Raw genomic sequence first — 9,255 nt, forward strand, 5'->3', positions numbered from 1 at the left:
AGGCAGCAATGCTTGGGTCCATACAGTCTTCTGACCCTGGCCAGACTGGTTCACCAGAACTTTCAACACTGTGCAAACTGAGACCCAGGAGGTGGCAATAAACCCCAGGGGCAGGGCTGGGAGGAGAACTCCGGAGGGTGCCTCAAAGAGAGGGCCTCTCAAAGGCTGGCGGAAAACACCACCACCAGCAATAATAATAATAGCCAAAGCTCCCTAAGCCACTGCCTGGTGACCGTGCTGTTCCTAGCATCTCACAATAACAGAAACAGTGAAGAAGTGCTGAGACTTCCCTATGGCCCAGTGGTTAAGACTCCACAGTTCCACGGCAGGGGCATGGGTTCGATTCCTGGTCAGAGGAATTAATCCCACCTGCTGCATGGGATGGCCAAAATAAATAAATACAATTTATAAAATGACAAAAAAAAGATAAGAAGTACTAACCCTGATGGAATTCAGAATGGGAGCTATTATTATTACTACTCTGAAAATTCTAGAAGTTTCTAATTCTAAAATTGTTTAAGTGTATGAAAAGCAGAAGCATCTCAGACTTTAAAACTTACCAGTTCTTTTCTTTTTTTTTTTGAATCTCAGTTCCCTGACCAGGAATTGAACCCAGGCCCACAGCAGTGAAAGTGCCGAGTCTTAACCGCTAGACTGCCAAGGAATTCCCATAAAATGTCAGTTCTAAGATTCTGTTATTCTGAGCTCCAAAATCACTGCAGATGGTGATTGCAGCCATGAAATTAAAAGACGCTTACTCCTTGGAAGGAAAGTTATGATCAACCTAGACAGCATATTCGGAGAAGGCGATGGCACCCCACTCCAGTACTCTTGCCTGGAAAATCCCATGGACGGAGGAGCCTGGTAGGCTGCAGTCCATGGGGTTGCAAAGAGTCGGACACGACTGAGTGACTTCGCTTTCACTTTTCACTTTCATGCATTGGAGAAGGAAATGGCAACCCACTCCAGTGTTCTTGCCTGGAGAATCCCAGGGACGGTGGGAGCCTGGTGGGCTGCCGTCTCTGGGGTCGCACAGAGTCGGACACGACTGAAATGACTTAGCAGCAGCAGACAGCATATTAAAAAGCAGAGACATTATTTTGTCAATAAAGATCTGTCTAGTCAAGGCTATGGTTTTTCCGGTAGTCATGTATGGATGTGAGAGGTAGACTATAAAGAAAGCTGAGCACTGAAGAATTGATGCTTTTAAACTGTGGTGTTGGAGAAAACTCTTGAGAGTCCCTTGGACTGCAAGGAGATCCAACCAGTCCATCCTAAAGGACTTCAGTCCTGAGTGTTCATTGAAAGGACTGATGTTGAAGCTGAAACTCCAATACTTTGGCTACCTGATGCGAAGAGCTGACTCATTTGAAAAGACCCTGATGCTGGGAAAGATTGAGGGCAAGAGGAGAAGAGGACGACAGAGGATAAGATGGTTGGATGGCATCACCGACTCAATGGACATGGGTTTGGGTGGACTCTAGGAGCTGGTGATGGACAGGAAGGCCTGTCATGCTGCGGTTCATGGGGTCGCAAAGAGTCGGACATGACTGAGCAACTGAACCGACTGAGCTGAAAGATTCTGTTATTTTTTTAATTTCTATTAATTTATTTTTAACTTACAGACAAATGATTTCCTCTCATTTGAGGGAGCAAGTCTATGGATATTTATTTATTTATTTATTTATTTATTTATTTATTTCTGCTACAGTTAGATAACTTGTGGGATCTCAATTTGGAGACCAGGGATTGAACCTGAGCCCTCATCAGTGAAAGCACAGAATCGTAAGCACTGGACCGCCAGGAAATCCCCAGTCTATGAGTCTTAACAAAGGCATTGAGTCATGTAGCCATTACTACAAACAAGACACATTGCCTTCCAAAATCCCCTTGGGGCTTCCTCTCTGTCAACACCACTGCCACCTGTAACCCCTGGCAACCACCGATCTATTCTCCATCACCAAAGTTCTGTCTTTTCCAGAATGTCCTATAAATGGAACCAAACAGTGTGCAGGTTTCTGAATGTCAGTTCTTTCCTGTAGCATAAGATGTTTAAAATTCATGCATGTCATGGCATGGACCACAAGTTCCTTTTAATAGCTGAGGAGTTTTTCATTGTCTGGGTGTTTCACAGTTTGTGTATCTATTTATCAGTGGAAGGATGAGTTGTTTCCCATTTGGAACAATTACTTTAAAGGCTGCTGCAAATATTCTCCACAGGGTGTTCTGTGATCCTGTGTTGTTTTTGGTTTTGGTCACTAAGTTGTGTCCGACTCTTTGTGACCCCATGGACTGTACCCCACCAGGCTCCTCTCTCCATGGGATTTTCCAGTCAAGAAAACTGCAGTCGGTTTCCACTTCCTTCTCCAGGGATCTTCCCGACCCAGGGATCGAATCCACATCTCTTGCATCTGCTGCACTGGCAGGTGGGTCCTTTACCACTGAGCCACCTGAGATTCCCATTTTGCAGACAGGCTAATGGAGGCTCAGAGAAGCTTCAGGGTAGGTCCCTAGGAGTGGGATTTCTGGGTCATATGGTGACTGCATGTTTAATTTCATAAGAAATTGACCATATGAGGGAATTCCCTGACAGTCCAGTGGCTAAGACTCCATGCTTCCAGTGCAAGGGGATCGGGTTCAATCCCTTTTAAAAGATTTCACTTTTTAAAAAGAGCTGGGTTCAGGGGAAATCAGATAAAATGGGTCAGGTGGGGTGACATGGTACCTCCTTAGGTTATCCATCTTTAAGTCCATCTTTAAGCCCCTCACTGATCAAGGGGCAACCACAAACCCCAGCATCAGCATCTCCTGGTTTTGTAAGAAATGTGAATCTCAGACCCGGCCCCTGTGCTACTAAATGACAACCTGCATTTTAACAAGAGACCCAGGTGGTTCCTGGGCACCTTAAGGGCTAAGAGGTGCTGGCCCAGAGCATGCCCGGGAGACACTGATCACGTGTGCCGCCCGCCCTCACTGTGCAGATGCTGCCCTCCTGTGGAGATGCTCTCAGCCTTCTCCCTTTCATCCTGAGTGTGTGTTCCTGCTCAGTTGTGTCTGAGTCTTTGCGACCCAGTGGACTGCAGTCCACCAGGTTCCTCCATCCGTGGATATTCCAGGCAAGAATACTGGAGTGAGGTGCCATTTCCTACTCCAGGGGATCTTCCTGACCCAGGGCTTGAACCCATGTCTCTTACGTCTTCTGCTTTGGCAGGCAGGTTCTTTACCAACTACACCACCTGGGAAGCCCTCTCCTTTCCAGAGTCTATCTGTATTGGACTGTGGGTGCATATGTTTGCAATCTGTTGGAAATCTGAAATGAAGGCAGAGATGTGTTCTTGGAAATGAGTAGTATATATATTACTCTCTAATTTTTAACTGTTTAATATGCTCCCCCAAAAAGAAGACAAAGTCTGTGAAAACACACACACACACACACAGATACACACATAAGAAGAATGCAAATAGACAAGATCTAGAGAGAAGTGGAGTTTTGCTTGAGTTTCCCCAAGAGTAGACTCCAAGAATATGACTTGGGAGACAAGACCTTTTAGAACTAACACCCAAAAAATATGTCTTTTTCATTATAGGAGACTGGAATGCAAAAGTAGGAAGTTAGGAAACACCTGGAATAACAGGCAAATTTGGCCCTGGAGTACAGAATGAAGCTGGGCAAAGGCTAATAAGAGTTTTGCCAAGAGAATGCATTGGTCGTAGCAAACACCCTCTTCCAACAACACAAGAGAAGACTCTACACATGGACATCATCAGATGGTCAACACCGAAATCAGATTGATTATATTCTTTGTAGCCAAAGATGGAGAAGCTCTATACAGTCAGCCAAAACAAGACCGGGAGCTGACTGTGGCTCAGATCATGAACTCCATATTGCCAAATTCAGACTTAAATTGAAGAAAGTGGGGAAAACCACTAGACCATTCAGGTATGACCTAAATCAAATCCCTTATGATTATACAGTGGAAGTGAGAAATAGATTTAAGGGACTAGATCTGATAGATAGAGTGCCTGATGAACTATGGACGGAGGTTCATGACATTGTACAGGAGACAGGGATCAAGACCATCCCCATGGAAAAGAAATGCAAAAAAGCAAAATGGCTGTCTGAGGAGGCCTTACAAATAGCTGTGAAAAGAAGAGAAGCCAAAAGCCAAAGGAGGAAAGGAAAGATATTCCCATTTGAATGCAGAGTTCCAAAGAATACCAAGGAGAGGTAAGAAAGCCTTCCTCAGCAATCAATGCAAAGAAATAAAGGAAAACAACAGAATGGGAAAGACTAGAGAGCTCTTCAAGAAAATTAGAGACACCAAGGGAACATTTCATGCAAAGATGGGCTCGAAAAAGGACAGAAATGGTATGGACCTAACAGAAGCAGAAGATATTAAGAAGAGGTGGTAAGAATACACAGAAGAACTGTACAAAAAAGATCTTCAGGACCAAGATAATCACGATGGTGTGATCACTCACCTAGAGCCAGACATCCTGGAATGTGACGTCAAGTGGGCCTTAGAAAGCATCACTACGAACAAAGCTAGTGGAGGTGATGGCATTCCAGTTGAGCTATTTCAAATCCTGAAAGATGATGCTTGCTGTGAAAGTGCCGCACTCAATATGCCAGCAAATTTGGAAAACTCGGCAGTGGCCACAGGACTGGAAAAGGTCAGTTTTCATTCCAATCCCAAGGAAAGGCAATGCCAAAGAATGCTCAAACTACCACACAATTGTACTCATCTCACATGCTAGTAAAGTAATGCTCAAAATTCTCCAAGCCAGGCTTCAGCAATACGTGAACCGTGAACTTCCTGATGTTCAAACTGGTTTTAGAAAAGGCAGAGGAACCAAAGATCAAATTGCCAACATCTGCTGGCTCATGGAAAAAACAAGAGAGTTCCAGAAAAACATCTATTTCTGTTTTATTGACTATTCCAAAGCCTTTGAGTATGGATCATTATAAACTGTGGAAAATGCTGAAAGAGATGGGAATACCAGATCACCTGACCTGTCTCTTGAGAAACCTATATGCAGGTCAGGAAGCAACAGTTAGCACTGGACATGGAACAACAGACTGGTTCCAAATAGGAAAAGGAGTACGTCAAGGCTGTATATTGTCACCCTGCTTATTTAAGTTATATGCAGAGTACATCATGAGAAACTCTGGGCTGGATGAAGCACAAGCTGGAATCAAGATTGCCGGGAGAAATATCAATAACCTCAGATATGCAGACGACACCACCCTTATGGCAGAAAGTGAAGAGGAACTCAAAAGCCTCTTGATGAAAGTGAAAGAGGAGAGTGAAAAAGTTGGCTTAAAACTCAACATTCAGAAAACGAAGATCATGGCATCTGGTCCCATCACTTCATGGGAAATAGATGGGGAAACAGTGGAAACAGTGTCAGACTTTATTTTGCGGGGCTCCAAAATCACTGCAGATGGTGATTGCAGCCATGAAATTAAAGACACTTACTCCTTGGAAGAAAAGTTATGACCAACCTAGATAGCATATTCAAAAGCAGAGACATTACTTTGGCAACAAAGGTCCATCTAGTCAAGGCTATGGTTTTTCAGTGGTCGTGTATGGATGTGAGAGTTGGACTATGAAAAAAGCTGAGCGTTGAAGAATTGATGCTTTTGAACTGTGGTGTTGGAGAAGACTCTTGAGAGTCCCTTGGACTGCAAGAAGATCCAGCCAGTCCATCCTAAAGGAGATCAGTCCTGGGTATTCATTGGAAGGACTGATGTTGAAGCTGAAACTCCAATACTTTGGCCACCTCATGCGAAGAGTTGACTCACTGGAAAAGACCCTGATGCTGGGAAGGATTGGGGGCAGGAGGAGAAGGGTACGACAGAGGATGAGATAGCTGGATGGCATCACCAACTCGATGGACATGAGTTTGGGTGAACTCCAGGAGTTGGTGATGGGATGCCTGGCGTGCTGCGATTCATGGGGTCACAAAGAGTCGGACACGACTGAGCGACTGAACTGAACTGAACTGAACTGAGCTATTTAGGAGGTGACCTTGGGAGTGGTGAAAGGTTGTTGTTAAATTACGACGCCGGGATTCTTGGCCCCCAGAGGAGAAGGATTCAATCCGGGCCAGAGACGAGGCTTGATCGCTCAGAGCTTTTGTGTAACAAAGTTTTATTAAAGTATAAAGGAAATAGAGAAAGCTTCTGACATAGGCATCAGAAGGGGGCAGAAAGAGTACCCCCCTGCTAGTCTTTAGCTGGATGTTATATAGTTATCAGCAGTCTGTTAATGAAAGAAAGGAATGTCTCAAAACTTAGAATGGCACCAGGCCCCTCACCCATAAGACGTATTTTGGGATAATCTTGGCTCCAAATGGTTCATCTTGGGCCATAAAAGGATTAACTTGAATCTTGAAGAAGGGCAGAGCACCATACAATTAGTGTCATTTACATAGATTAGTATAACATACTGGTTTATCAAGTAGGTTCTGAGCCCAAAAGGCAGAACCGACTTGAAGACAGAATTTGGGGTAAATGCATAGTACATTAGCATAGTTTAAGATAAACATTTCCATAAGAAAAAGGCAATGGTTAACTTCAAGTGAAACCAGGTGTCATTATGGCAACACAGAATTTTAAGAGAAACCTCCTTTTAAATTTGTGTAGAGGAGGAAAAAACATCACTAGTTTGTTTCCTCCTGCCACTTAAGAGAGAGAAAAATGTCTGATACTTGCAGGCTATTTCCTCCATTTGCAGACCCCTGGCCTTCCTGCCTGTTACCCTCTCAGTGGCAGTCCCAAGGAGTGGAGTGGAGGACTGGAGACGTAGAGAACTGAGTCAGAGAAGGGAGAAGAGTCAATCAAGCGTGACCTAGGACTTCCCTGGTGGAGCAGTGGATGGGAATCCACCTGCTAATGCAGGGGACATGGGTTCGATCCCTGGTGTGGAAGACTCCACATGCCGCAGAGCAACTAAGCCCATGTGTCTAGAGCCTGTGTCCACAACAGTGAAAAAAAGGAAAAAGCCACCACAATGAGAAGCTTGCGTGCTGCAAGGAAGAGCGGCCCCGGCTTGCCACATCTAAAGAAAATCCAGGCTCAGCAAGAAAGACCCAGCATAGCCAAAAAATAAAAATAAAAGAGTGAGCTAATCTGTGGGGTGCAGCCGTAGGCAATTGGGCTCAATCCTGTTGGGACTCTGAGGAACCAGGCAGAACGTGCCTCGGGATGTTGCTACTGAAGGATGGAGAGGCTGGGGCATTAATGCGGTCCCTCTCATCGCCTTTGGGTACAGGTTGCCCCAGGAGACGTTAAATTCTTCTCTTCCTCCTGTAACTTAACAAGAAAACTGAGTGATGCCAGAGAAAAAGTCGCTCGGAAGGACAGGGGTGCTGAGTGACACGGGTGCTGAGGTGACAAGTTGTCCGTGTGCTGGAAACTGTCAGCTCATGGGTCAAAGGGGGATGGAGATGGACACCCACAGTTCCAGGACACACGAATGATCCTTGACGATTTATCAGAAGAGTGGGTCTCCTCTGTGGCCAGAAGCGATCATTTCCCTTCTCCCCGTAACTTTTTTAATGAAGAAAAAGCAGTTTCTCTCCTTCACCTCTCCATCAATGCTCAGAGAAAAATAAGGTAAAATGATCAGCTTTAAGGAGCAGTGAATTGTTCCCTTTTCTGAAGTGTAAAATTACCAGCATGCCCAGGAGGCTCAAAGAGCTCAGTCAGGCTTGAAAGAAACCATGCCAAATGAAGTGGAGCTAATAAGGCATGTGAAACACGTATAATAAATATCCTTAGAGACATATGGCAGGGTATCGAAAATCTGAAGAAGCCTTATGAAGTAGAACCTAACTGGTAATAAGGGATATAAACAATATAATTACTGAAATAAAGAACTCAATAGGTGTGTTAAATGGCAGAACAGATCCAACTACAGAATAAAAGAGTGAGCTGAAAATACTCTCCTGAAAGGCAACTGTAAAGGACAGAGAGAAACCCTCGAAGAAACAAAACTCAAGACGTGCAGAAGATATACGTAAAAACTCTCACTTCTAGCAAATAGAATCTCTCTGAGGAAGACAAAAGGGAGATAGGGTAACACTATGTGAAAAAAATAAACTAAAAAGAGAAAAAAAGAAAAATAGTAAGAATTTTACAGCTAATATTATTGTTATAGACAATACCTAAGAATCTGAACCAAGAACTAAAGGCACCATACTTCATGCTGAAATATTTATCGTACAGCGAGCCAGATAAGTGTGGCGGAGGAGGGGAAGGGAATAAGAAAATCGAACCAATATTTGTGGAATTTTTAAATACCAAAGAGCTAGAGGGACTTCCCTGGTGGTCCAGTGGTTATAAATCCTTCTTCCAGTGCAGAGGATGTGGGTTCCATCCTCGGTTGGGGAACTAAGATCCCACATACCACAGGGTGACTAAGGCCATGGGCCACCACCACCAAAGAGCCCATATGTCACAACTAAGGCCTGACACACCCCCAAATAAATACTTTTCTAAAGTTTCTAGAAAATATACCAAAGAACTACAGAAAAATCACAAAAGTCTCCAGCAAGAGAAAAGAAAAAAAAAAAAAGATTCTTTATTAAAGAATAAAAATCAGATTGTCACCCGAAATATCGTGATTTATAAGAAATATATCTATTTAATCATTCGGATGATTAAAATGTATTTCTCAGGTGTATTTGGTCTTTGCTCATAGTTCCTAGCTCACAGTTCCCAAAACCCTTGGAATTTCTTGAGTACTGAGAGCAAGGAGCATCTTATTTGAATACTTGATCTCCTATCCTCATTTTCTTTCTTTTTTTTTAATATGTATTGTTCATTTAATTAACTTGTTTGGTCACAGCAACTCTTAGTTGCAGTATTCGGCATGCTACATCTTTGGTTGTATGTGTGGAATCTAGTTCCTTGACCAGGGCTCGAACCCAGGCCCCCTGCATTGGGAGTGCTCTGTCTTAGCCACGGGACCACCAGGGAAGTCCCCTGTCCTCAGTTTCTGAGCCTTAAAGGTGAAATGGGTGTCTTATTATTCATAACAAGCTGCTTTCCATCACAACTGAGATTCTGTTAATGAAGGTGATTTCTGCAAAGCACCTAAGGATAGGGGTTAGTTGCCAGGGGAACCAACCATGACTGGGGGTTGAAACCTTTAGTCCGGCCCTTGATTTCCAGGGAGGAGAGAGGTTGAAACAATCACCACTGGTTGATGAGTTAATCAATCATGTCTGTGTAGTGAAGCCTCTGTG

Source organism: Oryx dammah, unplaced genomic scaffold (genome assembly GCF_014754425.2).
Source record: "Oryx dammah isolate SB20612 unplaced genomic scaffold, SCBI_Odam_1.1 HiC_scaffold_13, whole genome shotgun sequence".
Taxonomy (NCBI): domain Eukaryota; kingdom Metazoa; phylum Chordata; class Mammalia; order Artiodactyla; family Bovidae; genus Oryx; species Oryx dammah.